The 23702-nt window shown below is 39.1% G+C and overlaps 1 protein-coding gene and 1 long non-coding RNA gene across 3 annotated transcripts in view; both read left to right on the top strand.

Annotated features, from left to right (window-relative positions):
- The window catches only part of asic1b (acid-sensing (proton-gated) ion channel 1b), a 448754-nt gene that overhangs the window by 105488 nt on the left and 319564 nt on the right, over positions 1–23702 (top strand). The gene's annotated exons all lie outside the window — the stretch shown is intronic.
- On the top strand, positions 5249–17541 carry LOC130921885 (uncharacterized). The gene is made up of 3 exons (XR_009064424.1): positions 5249–5441; positions 5520–5587; positions 5985–17541. It is a non-coding gene; the product is annotated as an uncharacterized LOC130921885 (long non-coding RNA).

Below are 23702 nucleotides of genomic sequence, written 5' to 3'. Positions count from 1 at the left end.
TGTCAAAGAGGTTTAACTTCTTCTAACGAGGTCTAACGAGGCTCCACTTGTTACCTGTATTAATGGCACCTGTTTTAACTCATTATCGGAATAAAGGACACCTGTCCTCAACCTAAGTCAGTCACACTCCAAACTCCACTATGGCCAAAACCAAAGAGCTGTCGAAGGACAAAATTGTAGACCTGCACCAGGCTGGGAAGACTGAATCTGCAATACGTAAAACGCTTGGTGTAAAGAAATCATCTGTGGGAGCAATTATTAGAAAATGGAAGACATACAAGATCACTGATAATCTCCCTCGATCTGGGGCTCCATGCAAGATCTCACCCCTTGGCGTCAAAACGATAACAAAAACGGTGAGCAAAAATCCCAGAACCACACAGGGGGACCTAGTGACTGACCTACAAAGAGCTGGGACCATAGTAACAAAGGCTACTATCAGTAACACAATGCGCCACCAGGCACTCAAATCCTGCACTGCCAGACGTGTCCCCCTGCTGAAGCCAGTACACGTCCAGGCCTGTCTGCGGTTCGCTAGAGAGCCTTTGGATGATCCAGAAGAGGACTGGGAGAATGTGTTATGGTCAGATGAAACCAAAATAGAACTTTTTGGTAGAAACACAGGTTCTCGTGTTTGGAGGAGAAAGAATACTGAATTGCATCCGAAGAACACCCTACCCACTGTGAAGCATGGGGGTGGAAACATAATGCTTTGGGGCTGATTTTCTGCAAAGGGACCAGGATGACTGATCTGTGTAAAGGAAAGAATGAATAGGAGCATGTATCCAGAGATTTTGAGTGAAAATCTCCTTCCATCAGCAAGGGCATTGAAGATGAGATGTGGCTGGGTCTTTCAGCATGACAATGATCCCAAACACACAGCCAGGGCAACAAAGGAGTGGCTTCGTAAGAAGCATTTCCTGGAGAGGCTTAGCTAGTCTCCAGATCTCAACCCCAGAGAAAATATGTGGAGGGAGTTGAAAGTCCGTTTTGCCCAACGACAGCCCCAAAACATCACTGCTCTAGAGGATAACTGCATTGAGCAATTGGGCAAAATACCAGCAATAGTGTGTGAAAAGCTTGTGAAGAGTTACAGAAAATGTTTGGCCTCCGTTATTGCCAACAAAGGGTACATGACAAAGTATTGCGATTAACTTTTGGTATTGACCAAATACTTATTTTCCACCATGATTTGCAAATAAATTCTTTAAAAATCAAACAATGTGATCCCCCCCCCCCCACATTCTGTCTCTCATGGTTGAGGTTTACCAATGTTGACAATTACAGGCCTTTCTAATATTTTCAACTGGGAGAACTTGCACAACTAGTGGTTGACTAAATACTTATTTGCCCCACTGTATGTCCATCGACGTACAGTAAGTGTTGTTGTGAGGCACATCAAGTTGTCTTCCCTTGCCTAACAGCGTTTTCCACCTGTAAACAAACAAAAACCGTGTAATATTTGCATTTATGCATTTACATAATTTTGCCATCCTATACGTACTGATTAGCAACAGGCTGGCAGCAGATAGCATGTGTTGCAGCAACAGCAGTACAGTAGTTGTCGTAAATAATATTAAACATCATCATAACTGCAATCATCGTAATAACAATATCAAAGACAACAACTCGTTTCATGCGCAAGATTTTAGCTTTACTATTTTATGAGCAACGGAAACATGAAAATGCAGGGATAAGAAGAACATACCTTCCATTACGCCAGCGGCAACATGGCTACATAAACACCTGGTCTTTGGGGTGGCACGGGCTTGGTTCCATATCTGCCTTCATGAGCATGTTGTCCTCCCATGTCGTGATGATGGCAAATGGACGCGGTATTTCCAAATTGTCTTTTTTGAGGGATTTTGATGAGTGGTGCCACTCCAGCTCCACTGTTGTTTTGGATGGAGAAAGTGTGAAACGGAAGTCGTGAGCAGAAATGCGGACGTAAAGTGGAAGTACCTCGGAAACTTGTCTATGGGTTGTATGATAGCGACATAAGAATCCCGACGGCAGTCTCATTTCTTATTCATATCCACGTTCTAAAAACAATTCTGCTAGTATATAAAGTCTTTTGTATTTAATTTACCACCAAATGTGCCATCTCCTTGTAAACTTGCATAAACATGGCAAATTTAATTCAAATTACCGCTGTTATACTCTGCGCCCAAGCAAACAAAGGCCAATGAAACATAACCCCCTTGATGGAGTTGCTAATGATCTCAGGTAATTAAACTGTCGCCGATGTTTTAATTAAGGCTAAGAAAGCAGCTCTGTCATACTACATACCAACATTTGATGATAAGGTACAACTGCATAGTTAATCTGCAATCAGTCTTTTTATGTGCGCTCTCTGAATGCTGTTTTTCCACCTCCTAAAAGAGCAGAGGATTGTGTATATCTATTTCCATACAAATGAGCACTTAAAAGTCCACACAGATGAAGACCCGAATGAGTAAACAGAGCTAGCATGCTCATTCCGTTCAAATATGCACGAGTTGGGTGCTTCACAGGAGGTTTATTTATCTTGGTATGCCGAGATTGGAACGTTGGGTGGAAGTGCAGCTTTTTTTCCCCATCTGTCTATCATCGATGCTTGTAGAATAGAGGCCAAGATCTGCTCCAAGGAGATTATGAGCGTAATAATTATCTGATCGAGGTTCAGAAATTATTTCAGAGGTGGGCCATGGTTAGGTCATCTAAACAGATTGATGATGTCCACCTGTGGGAATGCAGGTTTTGAATACAGCCTTCATTTTTCATTCATTGTAGACATATTATGCATTACAATTGGTGAATCCAGGTTTAGTTAGCATTTTGCTTCTAACATAATTTAGCATTTCTGAATTTTTGGAAAGTGAAGTATGCGGGCTTCTTCGAGTAGAACATGAAAAAAACACTGAATTCATTTTGCAAACTTTTCTGTAAACTCCAGTGCAATACTTTTAAGTACATTTCACTTGTGTTTAACGTTGAAATACAGTACATATACATCTGCAAGTCTTCGTATTTAAAATATTGTTTTCAATCAAATGTAATCACATAACATTGTTATTTAATTTCATGTGCAATATATTTTGAACAAATACCCATATACAGTTTTTATTTCAGTATTTCAGTTTTTTTTTTTTTACATCCTTAGATTTTTTTTTCACTGGTAGTTATGTCAAATATTTCACACTAAGATAAATTTTAGGGAGTATTTCAGTACTTTTAAGAGTCTCACTTTTGGGAGTTACGATCCTTTTATTTTCTAGACGTGTTCTAGTAATATATACATTTTAGGGAGTTATTTTTACCACATCAAGTAGTTCTAATAGTGGATCGATTATTGTTATGGAGCAATTCAGTGAATTTAAGAGTATTTAGGTAACTTTTAGGTGGTGTTTGAGTACATCTTATTATTTAGATAACTTGGACAAACTGCGTATAAGTATTTTGATAACACCGGAGTATTTTAGTGTGATTGATTGATTGATTGATTGATTGATTGATTGATTGATTGATTGATTGATTGATTGATTGATTGATTGATTTATTTCGAGCAGTAATAACAGAAACAGCAAGAATAGGGGAAATCAAATAACAATAATACCAGTAATATTGATTATGACAAAAATTAACAACAAATACAAACATATGTTGCTCGAAAAGGAGTGCGAAGAAGCCGAGCTTTTTTTGGGTTCCACCCCCAATTCACTCCCCAAAAATTCAATGTGAATACAGTGAATACAGAATATAGTGTAATCAAGAATATTTATGTAGCGTTTATGGAGTATTTGGGTACATCAATTAATATTTAGACATAGACTTCATAATGATATTGACGGATCACATTCAATCCTCACTGTGCCACGCCTTCAAGTTGGGGGCCATCCTACAATCTGCTTCGGTTATTCGCAGTCACACATGCAACCATCCAACGCCAGATTTATGTCTAAAAAGTACGAAAGCTGTACCGCATGTAAACAGGAAGGATTGTCTCAGGAGTGATTTGTTCAAGGCTGCTGCCACATTGTATAACAGACTAGCGTCATTCTTCGACATATTTATGTAAAATTAATGCTAACTGCAAGTTTTTTTTTACTTTTAACCAAGAATTGGGACTGTTTTACATCCATATCTATGAAAAAATTCAGGGATTTAAGCATTTATTCACAAGAATTTTCACCGGAAAAGCTCTGTTTACATCTGGCGGCCGCCACATTGACTGACAGGCTAGCATCGTACTTCGACATATTTATGTAAAATAAATGCTAACTGCATGTTTTTTTTTTGCTTTTAACCAAGAATCGAGACTGTTTTACGTCCATATCTATAAAGAATTCAGGGATTTAAGCATTTATTCACAAGAATTTTCACCGGAAAAGCTCTGTTTACATATGGCGACCGCCACATTGACAGACAGACTAGCATCGTACTTCGCCATATTTACGTAAAATAAATTAATGCTATCTGCACGTTTTTTTTTTTTTTTTTTGCTTTTAACAAAGAATCGAGACTGTTTTACATCCATATCTATTTAAAAAAAAATCAGGGATTTAAGCATTTATCCACTAGAATTTTCACCGGAAAAGCTGTGTTTACATATGGCGGCCACCACATTGACTGACAGACTGCTTCGACATATTTGTATAAAATAAATATTTACAAACTCTTGCAGTGCTTCATATTGAAGAACACATGCAAAGGATGGGGGTATTATGGACAATGATTTTTCACGCAGTGTTATGAATGTACTTAAAAATGAATGAACGCGGTTGGTAGTGGAAGTTTTTTATTCTACAAACCTGCTGGTGTGGACGTAATTATTTTTTCCCGACGTATTAGTTTGTTTGAAAGAAAATAAACCTGCAAAATCGACTAACATGGCTTACATTTCAATGAGTTTGTCACCAGTAAACGTCCAATCCTTTTGAAGTGGTAGGGCTGGCAGCGAATCAACCTGTCCTCCAGTCAGTGTTTAATGCTATAAGGGTAGTGGAAGCTTCTCAATGATGACCAAGACGCTCGCTTTTCAACTTGAACATTTACTGCTTAAAAATGCTGCAGTATAACATAAACAAAGGCATTTCCTGCCATAACAAGGCTCATTCAGCTAGGTGTAACCCAGTACAGAAATTATAAAGCCATTTTATTTTGAAAGTGCAATTATTTTGTAAAAGGAAATAGTTGTTGTTATTTTACGCTTTACTTCCTCCTGTGAATTCACCTGTGAGGATAATAGTTTTTTAATTGGTCCAATTAACATGATCTGGAGACATCGTCTCGAAGGTTCTTTATTTTCCGTTCTTTTCCGCTTGGATTCCAAGGAGGAAGGACTTAGTGAACTTCCTCAGCGCTTGGAGCCAATAAGTCAGCCTTGTTGAAATAAAATAATTTACCCAACGCTGAAATAAGGCCGTTTGAACAACTTATAAGAAGGGAATTACATTTCCTTGGTGAGTGTTGACAAAATGAAGGAATATATTGCAGACATTCATTTTTGCTAATTTGAAAATATTATTTTGAAATTGTAGTGTATGTGAACCGGAGGTTTGGAGCCTGCATCCACCCAAGTTTACATTAGAACCAAAACTTCGTCTTGGTGAGTTGTTTCGTTCTTGCCAAGTTGGCTAAATGCTAGGCGCGAAGCTAGCGAAATGCTAATGCTAATCGCGACGCTAACACAAATGCTAATGCTAAGCTAGCGCGACTCTAACGTTAACAATGAGGGAAAAACTGTTTAGATTCAATGAAGAATTGTTTGTTGTGTTATGTTGTAGCACAGAATGATGTAACCATTGTGTTAAGATGATAGATGATGTTATGTTGCATTTGAATGGCAGATGCATAAGCATTAACTTTGATTTGGATATTTTTGAAATATGTGAATATTACTGGTACAATGTAATATTTAGACAAAGAGATAAAAGCTATAGCTATTGAAAAGATTCAATTAGTGATAAAAGGCTGTATACAATAATTTAATTATTGTTATGCAGGCTGGGTTTTTTGTTTCCTCCTTTCATTCCTTTCATTGGACGTGGATGAAGAATTCGAAACTGGATAAAGACTCTGGATAAAGACTTTTCCAACAGATGAAGATGGCGAGCTAATGCCCGGAAACCAACTGATTTGAATTTAGACGGACTGTCTGGTTTGAATTTTTGTTTATTTTATTGCATATACAGTGGTACCTCTACATACGAAGTTAATCCGTTCCAGGAGCTTGTTTGTAAGTCGAAATGGTCGTATGTCGAGCAGGATTTTCCCATAGGAATACATTATAATTCCATTAATTCGTTCCACAGCCCAAAAACCTGCACTAAATCCTTAAAAAATACTGCTGGTACTATTACAAATGGCAATTACATATAGCAAAACAAATAAATAATAAATAAAAATCGGATTAATAATATAATAATAATAATAATTCCTGTAATAGTGTAACGAAACGGGTTCTAATAAGGCGGACGTTTTTTTCTGTACCTGAAGGCACCGCGGCGCTGACGTGACAAAGAGGGAGGGGAGCGGGTGAAAGTTTACTTTCGCTTTCAATGCTTTCTTGAGAACATCGTCAATTGCGGCAGACAGCAGGCGTTTTGTGTTGAATAAGTTGTGAAAGAAATGATGGAAACGTGGCGAAGCTGGCGATTTCTCTGGAGATGTTACCACAATAAGAAATGTCAGCTTAACTTATAAAGACTGGGGAACGATGGTCGGAGGAGGACCGTGGAGATGTATTGTTGAGCCATTTCACCCCACGCTCATATTTTTCTGTCATTTGCATCTTCATTTAGAAGGTAAGCGTAAACTTTTTCCTTGTTTCACCACCTGTACCAACCTTTTCTGAAACCTGTGTTGATTTTTCACACAAGAAAATCCGCCGTGCATTCGTCTGCGGCGCTGCCATTGTCGTCGTATTTCGAGCATGTCGTCGGATGTAGAAACAAATGGCGAGTCAAATTTTACGTCGGATGTCGAAAAGTTCGTGTGTCGAAGCGATCGTATGTAGACGTACCACTGTATTTGTGTATATATTGCCGGCTTAAATTGTAAATAGTTTTTGTATTCATATAATTATTTTGTTACTCATCTCGACTCCAGTTATTTCAGTTACTAAACATTATTTTCCTTATTGTAATCTCCGAGAACCTAGTTCTCAGCCCAAATACGATTGCATTCACAACAGAACCCCGTCATCTCGAACCGAGGGTTACATAGGCTTGCTTTTTTTCTTTTTCCCCCTTCAGGCAACATAAAATACAGCAGCTTCCTCTGTCGCACTTCAAGATAAAAGCACTTCCTGTCAAATCTCTAGCAGTATATTAACTGTTCAGGTAATATTCAGAATAATTTTAGCTGTGTATTTATTACTTTTCAATGTAAATAACCTACATAGAAACGTTTTATATTTTAACTATTTCTTTTAGCTAGTTTTAAACTTAACACTCACTATGAATTCAAATATGCATTTTAACCAAACATTTCACAACAAATACCAAGCTTTACAATTCCAAGAACCCCCTTCCTATCTTTGGATCGGTATTTTCCAGAGGGAATCTGGAGGAACTGCCTCCCTGCGCCACCCCGCTTTTTGATTGACGACAGAAAAAATTCTATTACAGCTTGTCACATGTCCCGGGGGAGGACTCTGAGTTGGGAAGAGGGGGAAAAAAATGTTGAAAGATAAATATAGAACAAGGCGTATTTTGATAAAGTGTGCGAGGTGAGGGGACAGATGATAAAAAGGTAATGGTTGCAAAATATCAGCTTTGCAATGAATCACTGTCATAACAAGGTGGAATAGTGGCGCTGGGGGACCGTTTCAACCTACTCGTTGACGATGTGTCTGTCATTCAAATGTAAAAATTCCATAATTACTGCACGTACAGTTAATCTGACATTGTAAGATGCTTTTTGATTAAATTAAAAGAGACCTGTGTGGCGCTAAAAATGGAACATTTTGCTACAAAAGTGATAGCGTAGGTAACTTAACCCGTTCCTTTAAACATATCAAAGTGATATTCATGTTAAGCAATTGTTATTTCAACACGGCAGAGTGGACATGTTAAATTTAAATTGCTGCCAGCCCAAGGAATATGCTGTGGTATAGTTGAGCTCTGTATTAAAAACAACTATCAACGGCAAAAGCAGTAAATATTCTTTTTATAGTTTTTAGACATTTTTAATTCATGTTTATTTACTCAGATGTGTTGTTTAATTCTCTGATTTATGTACTCCTCAATCTCTCATCAAGGAATACAGAAATTTTATCTCAATGAAAAACCGATAAAAAAAAAAAAAAATTCTTCTGTTCCCCATTGCCCCTTCCTGTTAGCTGTTTTGTCTTAATAAACGAGGTATGTTAAATGATCACAATGGGAGTATGTCATACTCCAATGTGAAACATTAAAACTGTTCAGACCAACTGGACACTTAGACTTCCATTCTCTGTGTCAAACAGATGAACAGGACAGGTTTAAAAAACAAAAAAATTCGTTGCACATGATTTAAATTTTGCAGGCCACGCAAAATGATGTGGTGAGCAGAACCCGGCCCCCGGGCCACGAGTTGAGTACCCATACTTTAGCTTGTGATTCTCTCCTTTCGCTTTGCCGTCATATTGGGTGGAGAAGAGGCAGAAAGTCGTGAGATGAGATGAAAAGACGAGGTACAAGCAGAGAAAAGTACTGAGGAACTTTATAAACATGAAGTTTAAAAAGAGAGAACTCAGGTTCAGCAGAAGGTTAACATTCCACCTAGCAGATGTCTTCCGCCATAAAAAAGTAGGAATATATAGCTTCTGCATCCTTCAAAATGATGGCCTGTGCAACAGGCGGCGCCAAGGTCTTTTTGGAATCCTTCTTTATTATGACTTCCTACGAATGCTAACCATTTTACGAGGGGAAAAAAATCCAGAAACCCGTCATTTTAGTTTTACACATGGTCCTGGCATCAAAATTGACAATTTTGTGGTTTTACTATAAAAAAAAACAGCGGCTTGTTCATCACTGTTGGCAGCTTCGATTTAGTCAAGCGATATGCAGAAAACAAATATTTAATTCACTTATGAGTCATTAAACAAGGTTTGTTTTTGCTACCGTATTTACTCAACTACATTATGTATGGACGTATATTGACATTGATAAAAAAAATGTTTTTTTAAATCCACTCTGAGCAGGAATATTATTGATATGTATCAGATGGATGACCTTTTCATTCAAATTGGAGGAGAGGAACAGGTTTTATAAGGAGCAGAAAAAAATCATTCATTAAAAAACTTGTAAATATAAGCCATTTTTATTGTATTATTGTTATTAGGGTTGTTCCGATCATGTTTTTTTGCTTCCGATCCCGATTGTTTTAGTTTGAGTATCTGCCGATCCCGATATTTCCCGATCCGATTGCTTTTTTTGCTCCCGATTCAATTCCAATCATTCCCGATAATTTTTCCCGATCATATACATTTTGGCATTGCATTAAGAAAAAAAATGAATAAAACTCGGGACGAATATAAGTACTGTATTTGTTTATTATGACAATAAATCCTCAAGATGGCATTTACATTATTAACATTCTTTCTGTGAGAGGGATCCACGGATAGAAAGACTTGTGACTTTGTATATTGTGACTAAATATTGCCATATGGTGTATTTGTTGAGCTTTTAGTAAATGACACTGGAGCCATGCCCAAATGCATGATGGGAAGTGGAACCATGACTGTGCGTAGTGCTACCAATTGATATATCTTCTCTGCGTTGGGAAATAACATAAGGTGTTAAGAAAAAGATCAATTCCTCCCTTGCTTCCCCACATTGCTTCCCATTATATTTCAAATCGTAGGGAGAGCGATTGTAAGGCTTTATCCATTTAAAAAAAGGCTCCAAAGGCTGCCAAAATTCACTCTACTCATTTTACGCTGCCTTTTATCTCTCTATATAGGTAAAACGGCACCATTACAGATTGAGCGCGACAATGCGTGAGTGGGTCGTGCAGTTAGTGCATGCATTAATTGCGTTAAATATTTTAACGTGATACATTTTTTAAAAAATTAATTACCGCCGTTATTGGGATAAATTTGATAACCCTACCTTAAGCCTAAACTAAAGACTATGGATGAGTGTAACATATTATGTCTGTAACGTTAAATTCAATTAGAAAACTATTTAGTTAAAAAAAAAAAAAAAAAATTTAAAAGGCATGGCCGATATTTTTTTGCCGATTCCGATACTTTGAAAATGACTTGATCGGACCCGATCGATTGGGACATCTCTAATTGTTATCATTTGAATTATTATAATAATAATAAACTATTCAAAGAGCGCTTTTACCAATGCTCAAAGACACTTTACAGTAGAAACAAAAACAGCAAACAATGTGAACAAAACAATAAAGAAAAAAATAATTATAAGTTAAAAGCTAGTTTAAAAAGGTGAGTTTTTAACAGTTTTTTGAATGTGTGAAGGTCTGAACAGGTACGGATGGGTTTAGGGAGTGAGTTCCAAAGGGAGGGGGCAGCTACGGAGAAGGCTCTGTCCCCCCAAGTTCGGTGTGTTCTTTGTTGGGGCGGTGCGAGGATGTTTCCATTAGAAGAGCGGAAGTGACGGGAAGGTGTGTGTGGACAGAGAAGGTCTGTGAGGTAGGGAGGGGCCAAGTTATTGAGTGGTTTATAAGTGAGAAGGATGATTTTGAACTGTATCCTGTATGAAATAGGAACCCAGTGCAGTTTGTGGAGGACGGTGGTAATGTGGTTCCTATAGGGGTGAGAAGGCGTGCAGCGGAGTTTTGGATATATTGTAGTTTATTGATGCGTTCGGATGGAGAACCAAAAAGAATGCTATTACAGTAGTCAAGTCTGGAGGTGATGAAGGCATGGATGAGGGTTTCAGCAGCGGAGAAAGTGAGGGAGGGGCGAAGACGGGCAATGTTCTTGAGGTGGAAGAAGGCAGTTCTGGTGATGTGGTTGACGTGCTGGTCGAATCTGAGTTTATTGTCGAAAATGATATCTTGTGTGTCGAAAGAGGCAGGGTGCAGTTGTTGCTGGTGAGGGAAAATTGACAGTCTCTGATGTGAGCTGCAGGGTCGATGATGATTATGTCCGATTTGTTACTGTTGAGTTGAAGATAGTTTGCTTGCATCCAGGATTTGTGAAGAGTGGATTCGGTGCTGTGCAAGATTTGTTTTGTGGAGATGTAAATTTGGATGTCGTCAGCGTATCAGTGAAATTGGAGTCCATATTTCCGGATTATCTGACCAAGGGGGAGGATGTAAAGAATGAAGAGGAGGGGACCAAGAACTGAACCTTGGTGGACACCTCGTGGTAGGGGAACAGGAGGGGGTTGTGCAGTGATTGATGGTGATGAATCGTTGTCGGTCGGTGAGTTAGGAGCGGAACCAGGAAAGTGCAGTACCAGTGGTGTGTACAGATTCTAATCGGGAGAGCAGGATGGTATGGTTGATTGTATCGAAAGTGGCAGTGAGGTCCAGGAGGATGAGGATGTTGAGTTGTCCAGAGTCTGAGGAGAGGAGAATATGGTTATTTTGAGAAGGGCTGTTTCGGTGCTGTGCTGTGACCGGAGGCCAGATTGAAAAAGTTCAAACAGGTTATTGTTGGTGAGGTGGGTTCTTAGTTGTGAGGCGATGGCTCTTTCCAGAATTTTAGACAGAAAAGGGAGATTGGAGATGGGGCGGTAATTGCGTATATCGGTGTCTAGACCAGATTTCTTTATGATGGGAGTGATGGCTAAATTAAAGAAATGAAAATGAATAAAAACAAAAAAACACTCGAGTTACGGCCCCAAGTAACACTACAGTAGTTTTTCCCCCCAGAGTATTTAATGCCATTGATGGCAATAGAAATCCAGTTCATTAAAACTGTGAGGACTTGCTAATCTTTCAGCGCCATTGGCAGCGCTAGACGTCCAGTCCATAATGACTGAGAGGGGGCAAATGAATTAATGCATAGACTTCATAATGATATTGACTGGTCAGATTCCACCTTCATTGCGGCACGCCTTCAAGTAGGGGGCCATCTCTAATCCGCTTCAGTTATTCGCAGTCGGTCGTAGTGACACATGCAGCGATCAAACACCGGATTTAGGTTGAAAAAGTACAAAAGCTGTACCGCATTCAAACAGGAAGGATTGTCTCAGGAGTGATTTGTTCAAGGTTTCAAGGTAATTATTATATTTTTCGTTTTTCCACAACTATTTTCAACGTAAAAAGCTCTTTGTTGTAAGGCGGCAGCCACATTGTCTAACAGACTCGCATCATTCTTCGACGTATTTACGTAAAATAAATGCTAACTGCCCGTTTTTTGCTCTTTTAACTAAGAATCGAGACTGTTTTTCATTCATATCCATGAAGAATTCAGGGCTTTAAGCATTTATTCACAAGAATTTTCACCGGAAAAGCTCTGTTAACATAAGGTGGCCACCGCATAGACTAACAGACTAGCATCATACTTTGACACATTTACGTTAAATAAATGCCAACTCCACGTTTTTTTGTTTTTGTTTTGTTTTTAACCAAGAATCGAGACTATTCTACGTCCATATCTATAAAGAATTCAGGGATTTAAGCATTTATTCACAAGAATTTTCGTCGGTGATTCCACTCGGTCAGCTTTGACGGCCACGCCAACAATGCAGGCCCCCTATTAATCGGCCCTGCGTGTCCTGTCAATACCATTCTGAAGTCTATGATTAATGTTCATTCGCCCCTCCCAGTCAAAATGGATTGTCCGTCTAGCGCCGTCAACAGCAACTAATGAGTTAAATTAGTCCCCTATAAGAATTCAATTGCAATTTTTGACCTAAGAACACATTTAAGCTAACGTTTCGTCTCAATATCATAATGCATACATCACCCTCCTTTAATCCCACGTAATAGCCACCAAAAATAAATAAATAAAAATCAAGATAAACTGTTCGATGCGTATACATCCCTAGAATCTAGTGACCAAATTGCATTCCTATACATCCACGGGTAACACAGGAGTAGCTATACCCAGATTGGGAAATATAACTGGAGCAGACATGGGCCAGATGTACTGCAAATTTCTGCCCAACTTTGTAAAACGGATTTGCCCCAGTATCTTTTTGAACAACGGCCCAAACTCAGTAAGGAGTCACTTGCCAGATCAGCAACCAGTTTTGGGCCAGAACTGGTCCAAAGTAGCTGACACGACATTAATGTATGGCCCGGATATGGCACATATGTTAGCCAATCTGGGCCAGATTTGTATCAAAACCGTTTTCAGTATTAAATTTGGAGTCCATTTTGTTCAAAGTACCATCCTGGAATGTGTTTATTTTGCAAATTAAATGTGTCTATTAAAAGCTACCATATTAATACAACATACAACAACATAACAATACAACAGTTTTTTCACAAAATATTTTAATTGGAACAAGCAACTCCACATTAAAGATGACCCATTTTTAGACTGTATACAACATATTGTATTTAAGGTTCTGGTGTCACGGGGGACCTATTTCATTGACGATAAGGGAATGGTAGATGGTGTCCGAAGAATCCAGTGGGCAGTTTGGTGATAGAACAGGTTAGTTCAGGATTACTTCAAGCAGTACAGGATCTAGGGGTGAAAAACACAAAAATGAGCTCAGTATTTAGATTACAAGATTCTTTGTTAGCTGAAAGTCACATACCTGCAGGTGACTTGTTGATCTGGCGATGATGTGAGGCCAAGGACCGGTTTAAGCTGCTGACGATGATCAGCAGCACCTGGACCCAGGCTCACCCATCTGTGCAATCAAGGCGACAATTAAGGCAAAACTGTCATAGTGCTGATTCGGGCTGCATCTGGCGCACTGACGTTAAGCGGGAGTTTGAGTGCGTCCGGTCTGCACGGTCTGTCCCGAAACAGTGCTTAACCTATCATTTGGACTGTTAGACCCCACTCACCAACGTCACACAATGACGTGTCGCTGTATCCGGCCACCATATTGTCCGTCATTGTTTATCCGTATTCTCAATGGTTTCAATTTGTCATGCAATTTATATTCCAATTCATGGAAGCCCCGATGCTTTCAGACGCTGTAAACTCATTGGATGCGTTGCATAAAAGGCGTTATGTGGAAAAGCTTCAGTCTATCCATTTGCCAGATCCATATTTGATGCCTAAATTGATATTTTTCGACCCGCTGTCTTCGCCGTCTCTGCCTGACATCTGCTACCCTGATATCTACAACTATCTTGTCCACACAAAATCAGCCTATTCTCATGGAAGTTTGAAAAACTAAGAGCAGCACTCTAAGCAACATTACCCCTTGTGACCCTTCCAATTTTCTAAAATGGCGACAGTCAATAAAAAAAAAAAGCTGACTGCGACGCTTCAAGGATAGGTGGATATTGGACTATTTCTTCAATAAAATACGCAACTGTGTCTGCCTCATTTGCAAAGAGACAGTCGCTGTTTTCAAAGAGTTCGATGTGAGGCGATATTACCAAACAAGACACGCTGACATGTACGACAAGATGGAAGATATGCAACGAGAAATTAAAGCAACTTGAAGCTAATTTAATTTCACAGCAGCAGTATTTCGCAAGTGCCTGAGGGTCGAAAGAGAACGCCACAAAGGCGAGATTGTTGAAATTATGAATAAAAAAAAAAATAAATAAATAAAGCAAATGTGACACACAGAAGGGCTTGCTAAAATTTCTTTAAATGTATTGTTCTACGTAAATCAGCCCAGGTAGCCCCCCACATTTTTACCACACCAAATCTGGCCCCCTTTGCAAAAAGTTTGGACACCCCTGTTTAGCTGATGATCCGTAGATGAGGCCAGCTTCTTTCACTTGTTACCAACTAAATATTATTCAATAAAATAATGGTGAAAGAAATAAACATCTTGAATTTGAAATTGTATGTTTGCGGCGATTAGCCTCGCAATGATCTTAATTGTGGTTGTCAGCCCAAAACCCTCTAAATATATATTAAATGCATCTTACCAGATATAAAAAGACTACTACATAATCTGTGGTGATCGTTTGGTGCCCAGTTTTCTCGTCGAATTGCAGCAGTCCATCTCGCTCTCCTCTCCGGGTCTCTCGGAATACGGTAGAACTTCAAGTCTCTCCGTCTATCTTCTCTGTTACTGCAACCAACCGCCACACACGCCTTCACCATTTTGATTATTAATGTTAACGAGCAGAAAAACACCCCATAATGGGAGGAATTTACGTAGCGGTAATGCGTAAACACGACGAACTGACGGACAATATGGCGCGGAGGCGTGGTTGTGACGTCATGTGAGTGGGGTCTGTAGTGTTGATCCAGGCCGCATCTGGCGCACCAACAGTAAGCTGGTGTGATTGCTATACGAATCTGGCCAGCTGAGGCCGGATCCGGCACGCAGTAATCTGCTATTGGGGTAAATATTGTCTTCAACCATAACGACTAGAAAATGCAATTTCTGGAGAAATTGTGCAGGGATGCTTTGCTCTCCCTCCCATGGTTCACTTCCTGTAGATTTTGGGGCATTTTTGAGTTTTTGCAGTTTTTTTGCCTTATAGTGCAGTTTTTGTGTTTTCTGTGGGGGGGTTGTATTTTTTTTAAAGTTTTTCATGGTTTTCAATGTTTATTGATTCATTCATTTTAGGACACTTCTGGGTCACTTTCTCATTATTGGTCACTTCGACTAGTGTTTGGATTTTTTTCAGGGTAATTAACTGAAGATGTTTATGTCAAACTTTGCTAGAAGCATACATTTTACAAAAAAAAATGTACCGTAAGTAACAACAATTGTGTGCCTTGATTTACTGAATTTTTATGTGTACATTATGAAAATTGCAATGGAATTTGCAATGGAAATTGCATTAAAAAAAAACGTAGGACTAAGATACATTTAGATTTTTTTTTTTTTTGCCATTGTGAAATAGAGGTTGGTTTTTTTTTTAATTGAAAATTCGCTTGATTGTGGCAAGCGTAAACATGATGAGCAAAATCAAAATAGAGCCTGCTCCGTGTGAATTTCTGGAAAATTTGTAAGTCAGAACGGTGTCAATAGGTCAAAGGTTGTGGGCTGTGCGGTGCGCTGAAAATGGGGACGGGGAAAAAAATATTAGATTTGAAGAGCTTTGCTTTGCAAAGCATCCCCACATCAAAGTTTTGTGACACATACAGGCGGAAGACAGGAAGAGAAGAACTGATTGGTCACGTTAGGCGAGAAAAGAGAAAACGAAGGGTGGAATAAGTAAAAAAAAAAGACTCAGGACATTTAGTGCATTGAGTTTTTACACATCTCATGACTACAGTAATAGTGAAAGTCCAGAAAAAAAATCCCAAATTACAGTGCTTTATTTTTCAATCCATTAATCAGTTTTTCCCTAACTTTGCATTTGGAGGAAGGCGACTAAACAGACTTCGGTGCAAATCTGGCGAGCGAGACGAGCAGAAGGTAGAGTAGAAAGTTGGAAGCCATCATGTGAGAATGGGGGCAACATCGACGACGTGCAAGCAGACGGGATGCTGCGCAGGGAGGAAAGGGGAGGAGTTGGGGGGGACATAGTTCCGCCTGTTGAGGTCTCTACACGAAGGATAGTGTGTATCTGTGCGTGTTTGTGCTGCTATTGATGCACGGTATCTTGTTTGGATGCGACACCTGTTGTGTTTGGGTTGGTTTGTTTATCTTTGTGTGTGCGTGTTTGGTGCATCCCTGCAGTGTAGCTTTTTTTTTTCCAGAGCAGATGCCTGTAGCACCTCCTCTAAAATCAAAGGAAGGCATACGGTAGGGATGCTATTCATTATTATGTCGTGTCAATGAAAGCCTTTCAATAGTATATGAGAGTTTATTTAGATTATCTCTCACAGTGGACAGGCACCTACCATGAACATTTCAAACCCACCCATCATTTTTAAGTGGAAGGAGAACTTGCAAAATCGCAGGGTGTTCAAATACTTATTTTCCTCACCGTATACTGCCGGGTACGGTACTTAAATTTGTCTTTTCAATTTCTATGCTTGAATTACGTATTACTTGTCGTAACCTCTAGTCTAATCACCCATGAGTTAACACAAAGCACACAAATGTCTCTGAGTGCTCCGTCCACACCCTAAAAGTCTGAATTTGCCAGCATTCACAGCAGAGTCAATAAAGTTCCTCCTTGGAGGTTTGCTCAGGCGGAACGGCTGGCATTCAGACATATGACTGCGCCGCTTCAAGAGTCTGGGAGGAAGATTGGTGTTTCACAATAAGCAGCGTGCTGCTGCTTTTTCTTTGACTCAGAGATCAGGAGAAAGGCAAGGAGCTTGTATTCCGATTCCCATATATTATAATCTTAACAGAGGGACATATTTAACTCATTTGGCTGCCATTGATGGCACATGATGTCCAATCCATTTAGACTGAGGGGCAGGCAGGTCAGCCCCTCCGGTAAACTAGAGCTGCTATATTTCATTCACTAATCGATTACCAAATCAATCGTCATCTATTTTGATGGTCAAAAAACCGTTGAGAGATATTGTTGACCTCATAACTGTCCAAATCCTTTATTCAAATACCTTTTAAGCCTTTTAATAACACCCAATTTTTATTTCCCTTAAAATGTTTTTTTTTGTGTCATGTAATTATAATTTTTGGTTTTTACATGTAAAAAAATTAAATAAGAAAAAAGGTGTTAATTGGGGAAGATTAATTTTTTTAGTTTTTTGGATATAATCCTAAAAACAACAGTTTGACTCACTACTCACATGATGGAAAATTAACTAATTCGGTTTCAGGTTGGCACTTTTTTCCTTGCAATAGATTTTAGCTCAATAAGCATTTTTTCGAACAATCCTTACGGATTCTACAAATTCTGTCTTAGATGTACCCTGTTTTTTTACCTTCAAGAAGTACAGTAACTGTTTTTAGTCAAACTGGAATTGTCAATAAAAAATCCGCCATTAACCGCTGTGTTTAATAGTGACCGCTTTCATCTTCAAACCGCAGCATTTACTACACCGTCTATTAAGGTTTAACACATCGGCGCACCAATAAAAGTGCATGTGAGCATACAAGAGAACACTTTTAACCTGCTTGCCATCATTGTCACAGCCGGGGATTTATCATTGTTCCGCTTTTATCAGGCGCCACTTGCTGGCACGCGTATGCTACAGTGGCTGTGGTTGTTGGCAGCCTGTTGGTGGCTGGTCATTGGGTTTCCTGTTTCCTGCTGATAAATTTGCCCACTCCACCACAATCAACCCGTAAACCTTCCTTTTCACAAAGCAAAGAATTTCAGATTGGGAATGTATCTTGGGTTCTTATGCAGCATGAGCACTGAATGACTAGAAAATTCAATTCCTAGAAAAATTGCATGGGAATGCTTTAATGCAAGACTGCAAGTCAGTAAACTATTGATTTTGGCACACCTCCTGTTGATTTTGGGGCAATTCCAAGTCAGTTTCTGTTATTATCTGTAATATTTTCCTATTGATTTGGGTTAATGAAGAGGGAACCTGTGGCACAGTTGATAGCTTGAGTTGTCCTGTGACCAAAGGGTTAGTGGTGCATTTCCTAATTCCTAATTACCCTAATTTGCCACTAGTGGGATGGCAGCACCTTATGGCACCAGCCCCATTGGTGTGTAAAAGTGTGTGTTAATATGTGAATGTAAGCTAATATAGCGCGCTTTGGGCATGGTAAAAAAATGGAGATAATGCACTATATAAGCAGTGTTGTCAATAACATGTAAGTAACGCGTTTTGAATTGAAAATGTTAGAAAGGTTCCCATTCTGTCTTCGTTTCCATGGTAACCGCTCATAGTTACTTCCTGTTTTGGTCTCGAGTCACATGCGCTAAGTGTTTTGGGACAGAGAAAGGCGTATACCAGCGCGGGTGTCCATTCGAGCCAAGTGCAGCCACCTGTTGAGATGTGCGAGGGAATGTTGATCTGTGTGCGTCAATGAATGAACGTGAGTATTTTTCCTTCATTCTAGAGCAGGGTTCTCTAAATCCGGACCTCGGAGCCACTTTTCCTGTCGTGTTTTCCATGTCTCCCTCCGCCAGCACACCTGAATCAAATAATCAGGATCATTATCAGGCTTCTGGAGAGGTTGCTGATGACGTAATCATCTGATTCAGGTGTGTTAGGGGAGAGAGATGTAGAAAACACGACAGGATTGATGGCATCGAGGTCCAGATTTAGTGAACCCTGTTCTAGTGGGTTCCAGCAATAGGTTGGAGCCTCTACATGCGCGGCTGTTTCATAGCTTTGCTGTTGCAACGGTGGGTAGTCATTGCTCCAAGTTGGCAAGCATTTGTGTTGTACATTTATGCATACATTTATGTGTTCGTTTAGCATCTTTGGGGTGTGTTGAGTGTAAGTGCTTAGTTTTGTGTTTTTTTGTTTTGTGGCCAAATTGACTGCGTGTGTCCGGTGTACTTCTGGGTTGTGCGTGCGCATCTGCGCCCGCCACCAACTTAGTGTTTATTGGATTGCGCAATTCATTTGTGCGTTGTTTATTATTGCGCAGCCAATTTGCATTGTTTAACATTGGCACTAATATGCTGTCAACCCTAACTCGAATTTCACATTTTTTTACATTAATCTTAATCTTCGAGTTAGCAGGGATTAATTAGTCGGTAGGGTTGATTTCAACAAATTCCATGTAGTTTGTCAGTTATTTGTTAGTTTCAGGGTTCCGGTGTGGCTAAACTAGCGCGAGTGAATGATTGTTTAAATCAACTCCATCGATTAAACCTCAGATAACTCAAAGATTAGTTCTGATGTGAAAAATTCTGATCTTCCCCTTTAAATTCAATTATCGGAAAGTCACTTATATGCAATTACATTTTTCTGTGGTCATTCTTATGTTAAAGCATCAAAGCGATAAAAATTGGTAAAAAGTAACTGATAAATTACTTTTACAATAACTAGGTTACTTTTTTGAGGTGTAATCAGTAATTAAATTACTTTTTCAAGTAATCTGTAACAACACTGCATTTAAGTACTCTCTACTTAACATTTGATTCTTGGTCACTTACTGTTGATTTTGGGGCAATTTTGGGTCACTTCCTGTTGAGTTCAGGTTACGGCCTGTGGATTTCAGGGCAATTCAGGGAAACTTCCTGTTGATTTTTTTTTGTTAGCGTCAAAAAGTGATGACCAACAAGAGATTTTTTTTTTTGTGGGTTGAAGCTGAAATTTATGACTGAGAATTAGTTCCACACAAAGAACTAGGACTATGAGAATACTATTACAAGAAGTCGTAATATTACGAGATTAAAACGATTTTACTACGTATTAGTAAAGTAGCTAAATATTACATAAATTAAGCTAAGCTATTTTCTTACCATGCCTGGTAGCTATGATGAAAGTGTTGGTATAAATTCTTATTGATTATAACTTTATGTAAATGTGCCAAATGACAAAGGATTTCTGTATTTGTGAAGCCGATTCTAAAATACAGCCTCAGCTGTTCTCAATATCATTCATTTTAATGGCGGCAGTGAAGTGCTACGTAACGTATGTAGTGGCTTAATTTAGCTAAATTAGCCGCACCGCGTCAATACAAAATACAAAAAAATAACGACTTTGACCTCTTAATACTATATTTTTTCATCGTAATATTATGAATTTAACCTCGTAATATTCTGATACATTATTTTATTCTCGTAATATTATGATATTTTATAGGGATGTCCCGATCCGATCACATGATCGGAAATCAGGCTGATGACTCCATTTTCCAGAGGATCGGAATTGGTTGGAAAGGATTGAGTTTTTAATTTAAAAAAATATATATTTATGAATTCCTGCTTCATGCTCGTACAGCCTCTCGCTCTCCCTCCCGCTGGTGTTTTTTTTTTTTTTTTTTTCAAATTTTGGTGGAACAATCTGGGTTCTCCTTGATATTGTGATTTTTTTTTTTTCTTTTTTTATGTATGAATGATGTGAATTCGATTTTTTTTAAGTGAGCATAGATACTAGAACGCATGTTTTGAAGCTAACCATGACTTTTTGGAGGTACCTACCTACTTTTACACTCGTTTAGACAGACAATCACTCACTTCTGCAGATGTTTTCTCTACTGTTCATCTCGGAAAACATTTCAAAAGATGAGTGCACGTGCGTGTGTGTGTCCGCCGCTGTCGGATTGTCTGCAAGACCGTGTCACAGGCTGCTGTGATGGATGGTGCTACCTGGCCGACTTGATTAATTACACCGCCAGTGCATGTCATGAGGCGTACCCTTGCCGAATACATAAACTCTGTCTGGCGGTGACGTGCAAAGGCCCGACCGTCCGGAGCGGGCTTCGGTGCGGCAAATTATCACGAGGGAACAATCACGCGTTGTACTCCTGAATTGTACTGTCACAGCTCTCAGTGAGCAGGAAGTCATTTTCGCGCTTTGCTGCAAGTTCTTTCTTGAATCAATTTTTCTCACAGTCTTTGTCAAACTTGGAACTTTCTGTCATGTGCAAATAGGGTTCCGCAAGCTTTTATTAACCATTTATATGGCGCTGATATAACTCATTGGCTGCCATTGACGGCGCTAGACGTTCAATCCGTTTAGATAAATGAAAGCTCGTTCACAGCCAGTCGTCTCAGTTTAAATGAATTGGAATGAAATGAAAGTAATTTAAGTTTTGTGCCCCCCCCCCGGCAGCAATAACTTCAACCAGACGCTTCCTTTTGCTGCAGATCAGTCTGGTGCATCGATCAGGACTAATCTTGGCCCAGTCTTCTCTACAAAACGTCTGTAGTTCAGTCAGATTCCTGGGATGTCTGACATGAATCGCTTGTCTTTAGGTCATGCCACATCATCTCAATGGGGTTCAAGTCGGAACTTTGACTTGGCCATTCCAGAACGTGTATTTTGTTCTTCTGAAACCAGTCTGAAGTTGATTTACTTCTGTGTTTAAGATCATTGTCTTGTTTCAGCATCCATCCTCTTTTTAGTTTCAACTGTTTGACAGACGACCTCCGGTTTTCCTGCAAAACATCCTGATAAACTTTTGAATTCATTCTTGCATTAATGATTGCAAGTTGTCCAGGCCCTGAGGCAGCAAAACAGCCCCAAATCATGATGCTACTGCCACCATTCTTCACGGTGGGGATGAGCTGTTGATGTTAGTAAGCTGCTCCATTTTTCCTCCACACATGATGTTGTGCGTTACTCCCAAACAATTCAACTTTGGTTTCATCAGTCCACAAAATATTATGCCAAATTTTCTGTGGAGTGTTCAAGTCCTTTTTTCTTTGTGGACATTAAACGAGCAACAACAACTTTAGCAGACACTCTAGGGTTCTTTTTTACTTCTCTGGGTATTCTGCGCTGAACTCTTACCGTCATCTTTGGTGGACAGCCACTCCCTGGGAGAGAAGCAACAGTGTCAAACTCTCTCCGTTTGTAGACTATTTGTCTGACTGTAGATTGATGAACATCCAGACTTTTAGAGATGGTTTTGTATCCTTACCCAGCTTTAAACAAATTAACAATCCTTGATCGCAGGTCTTCAGACAGCTCTCTTCACCGAGCCATGATGCACATCAGACAATGCTTCTCATCAAGACATTTCTTACCAGGTGTGTGTTTTATAGTGGGCAGGGCAGCTTTAAACCACTCATCAGTGATTGGGCACACACCTGACTTATAAAATGGTTGGTAAAAAATGGTTTCAATTGCTCTTTAAGTCCCCTTAGGCAGAGGGTTCACGCACCCCCCCCCCCCCCCCCCCCCGTCATTGTTTGCATGCTGTCCTCATTAAAATATGAAAACCATCTGTGTGATTTTGACAAAGATCAGATCACATTTGATGGTGATTTCATGCAGAAATGTGATAAATTCCAAAAGGTTCAGATACTTTTTCATACCACTGTATTTTTCTGTTTGTATTCATTTTATTTAGATTTTAAACTAACATACGTCTATATCAACTATAAAATGCAATTGCTGGAGAAACTGCATCGAATGGGTCACTTCCTGTTGATTTTCAGTCACTTCCAATTAATTTTGGGGCATTTTCGGGTCTTTCACTTGTTAACTTAATTGCTGCCACTGACGGTGCTCGACGTCCAATCCATTTTGACTGGGAGGGACGAATGAACATTGTGACGCTCAGCATCAATTGAAAGAAACTATAGCACAACCTGTAAAAAGTCAGGCCTTCAAAGTAAAAGCAAATCCATTTAATAACAGTTTTGCCACACTTTCTTTAGCCCAATGGCAGCTTATGTAACAATTGTAGTCAAACTGTTTCGTGTGGCTTGGGTGTTGGGGTGAAATTTTTACATTATACTGCATGCCTTTATTTTGAAGGTCTGGCTTTAGGCAGGATATCACACTACGTTGCAATGCTTCCGATAAACATACATTTTAGTGTTGATTTTGGAGATTTATTGAAAAAATGAAACAAAAATAATAATAAAAAAATAAAATAATTGTGAATAATAAAAATACAATTCAAATTATTAAATTATTGCAGTTGAGCAAAATTCTTTGCTTGACTGCTGTGCAACCAATTATTAAATGCAAGCACTCACTTTTTTCCTCCATGTCCTGTAAATATTTATGATAATATCAATGAAAATATGAAAACAATCATTTGCATGGTATTAATTTTAGCACACCGGTAATTTGGGGTATTTGAATGAAGAGCATGACCAATTAAAGCAGATATTCGCCATAAAATTGTTTATATTATGTCAATATGTTGGATTCCCACTAGAATTGTTCAATGTCAACTCAAAGGAGTTTGCACTGACAT

Source organism: Corythoichthys intestinalis, chromosome 9 (genome assembly GCF_030265065.1).
Source record: "Corythoichthys intestinalis isolate RoL2023-P3 chromosome 9, ASM3026506v1, whole genome shotgun sequence".
Taxonomy (NCBI): domain Eukaryota; kingdom Metazoa; phylum Chordata; class Actinopteri; order Syngnathiformes; family Syngnathidae; genus Corythoichthys; species Corythoichthys intestinalis.
Note: the sequence above shows the minus strand (reverse complement) of the source record. Positions and strands in the feature narration are given on the sequence as shown.